The sequence below is a fragment of the Anastrepha ludens genome, chromosome 2, assembly GCF_028408465.1.
Source record: "Anastrepha ludens isolate Willacy chromosome 2, idAnaLude1.1, whole genome shotgun sequence".
NCBI classification, from domain to species: domain Eukaryota; kingdom Metazoa; phylum Arthropoda; class Insecta; order Diptera; family Tephritidae; genus Anastrepha; species Anastrepha ludens.
This window is the reverse complement of record NC_071498.1, coordinates 167,853,080-167,855,738: the sequence shown is the minus strand read 5'-3', so window position 1 is coordinate 167,855,738 and position 2,659 is coordinate 167,853,080. Positions and strand designations below refer to the sequence as shown.

Genomic DNA, 2,659 nt, shown 5'->3' with positions numbered 1-2,659 from the left:
GTTTTACCATGGTGTGAGGTAAAGGGCCGGATCAAGGTGTCATGCGACCCGTGCCGAGGATCAGCCTGGCTGGGGGCCCTTTTCAAAAATAGCCCAGTCGCTAACGTGAGCTTACGGATACCTGGCGCCCTCCGTAATAACTAGCCTTGCCTGTGTAGTTCGGAGCTATGCACAGGTGAACATCTCTTCTCCGACACTCGTGGGACCAACAAATGAACAATTCAAAAGATAAAAAACAAAAAACAAAAGAAACAAACAAATCAGAAGGGGCAGCAAGCTCCGAGAAGCGAGCAGCATTCAAAACGAGCTCTCAATCTGCTGTAGTCAAACTTAGTCAGAGTGGACCGGCGGCAAGCGCTGACACTGGGACTGAGGTTAAGCCTAGCCCCAGTACATCGGCACCTCCTGTGGTGGTTATCGGAACCAGACCAATTAGTCGACGTCCTGTGGCTATGCGGAGAGCTGGTGAAGAGACTGCCACAGGTAGCACCGAGGCCAGTGCTCCTGCCGGAAAATGGCCGACAGTAAGGATCACTGATCCAACTAAAGCAGGGTACCTGGAGAGGCGTAATGCCGCCAGGATACTCAAAAGGCTGCACGAATCTCCACCAACAACGGAGGAGCTGACGAAGGAGGTAAGGGAGTCGATAGAGTGGGCGAAGAAGGTTCTTCCTAACTTCACCCTCGAAAGGCCAACCACATCGTCAGCTGCCACCAAAAGACAGAGGTCTACTGAAGAGGTTAAACCGTCAGCGAAAAGACCGAAAAATCGAGGTATAGCGCCTAATAAAACGTTTGCGGAAGTGGCCCGCAATCGCATCATCATTGGTGTCCTGGATGAGGGTGATCCCGAAGGAAGAATTCCCAGAGCCCAATGGAAATGGGTGCAGGCCGCTCTGACCAACGTAACGCTGGAAGTGCTACTAAGCAATCCAGGTCCGCCCCCATCATGCACTGACGCTGGCTGGTACCAAGGCCAGATTAAAATTATAGCCTGCGACGACGAAAGATCGGTGGAGCTATACAAGACTGCAATAGCGAAGATCGGGGAAGTCTACCCTGGAGCGAAGCTCGTGGTAGTAGACAAAAAAGACATCCCGTCTCGACCGAGGGCACGAGTTTGGGTCCCTACACCCTCTGACCCACAGCAAGTCATGCAGATAATAAGTGCATGCAACCCAGGCCTTCCTACGGGGAGCTGAAAATTTGTCAAGGCCTTTGACAATACCGTAACAGTAGACGGTGTGGTGACGAAACGTGCCACAACGCAAGTAATGCTGTTACTAACAAACGATTCTCTAGAACCTTTGGCGAAAAGCGAAGGTATGATAAACTATGGTTTTGGCAAGGTTAAGGTCAGAACCTATAAAACAGATGCTGATGCCATCGACCAATTGGCCTCAGAAATTGAGGCCAATGACGCTGAGGAAGATCCTATGGAGTCCTCAAGCGATGTCGAAAGCATCGACATGGAAGGATACTGCTCGTCAGGGTCTGAGCTCACAGCTAGACTCAAGAAAATGAGTACAAGTACGACAACTGAGCTTACAGCTGGTTTGAGTACAACATACTCAGAAAAAGAGCTCTTGAGCGACTCACAGGAAGATTCAGAGAGTGTTAACCATGCGTCTTCTACAAATAAATTTACATCACAGTAAGCTAGCATCACAAGCCCTAATTGATCGCATGGCAGCAGACAACCCTGATTTTGTCCTCATTCAGGAGCCATGGATCAATGGAGGGCGCATCTGCGGGTTGAGGACACCGAAATATAAGCTGTATACAGCAGACTGTGAAGGTAAATCAAGGTCTTGTATTATGGCAAAAACAGAACTAACCACATTTATGATTTATAAATATAGCAATAAAGACACAACTACGATAAGCTGGGAGACAGATGGTAACAAGTACCGGCTATCGTCCTTTTATATGGCACACGGGGATCCAGTTCCATCGCAGCTGTTAAAAGAGCTAATACTGGACAGCGAAGCCTGCGGCAAGATATTACTTATGGGAGGCGACGCAAACGCCCATCACACTACCTGGGGTAGTTCAGATATTAACGAGCGAGGTGAGTCACTCTTTAATTTTATTATGAGTACCAAATTATTGCTCTGCAATCGCGGTAATGAGCCTACCTTTATTGTACGTAATCGTCGGGAAGTTCTTGACATTACGTTAGTCTCAGACTCAATTATAGATAGAATAGTGAATTGGAGGGTACTTAATGCACATTCATTCTCTGATCACAGATATATAGAATGCACGCTCCAAGAAGAGGTCATTCATCCTAAAGCACTAAAATTTAGGAACCATAGGAAAACAAACTGGCTAAGATATTCCCAAGAACTAGCAGAACGTTTGCCCATGGATCCCCCCTTTAACCCCTCTAGCATAGAGGCATTAGACAATATGGTCAATAGTCTGACTAATTGCTGCAACCAAGCCCTGCATAAGGCTTGTCCGGCAGCCAGGTATAGAGGGAAGAATAAGCCACCCTGGTGGACACCCGAACTGAAAAAGCTACAAAAGAATTGCAGGAAACAATTCAATAGAGCCAAACTCTCCCAAAGCGAATGTGAATGGGACCTATACTATGACAAATTAAAAATATATAAGAAAGAAATAAGAAAAGCAAAAAGGTCTTCATGGAGAACTT

The 2,659-nt window shown here is 47.0% G+C and overlaps 1 pseudogene; it reads left to right on the top strand.

The window, feature by feature from the left end:
• Window positions 1-212: 212 nt before the first annotated feature.
• Window positions 213-1,695, top strand: LOC128855686 (uncharacterized; annotated as a pseudogene).
• The last annotated feature ends 964 nt before the right edge of the window (window positions 1,696-2,659 follow it).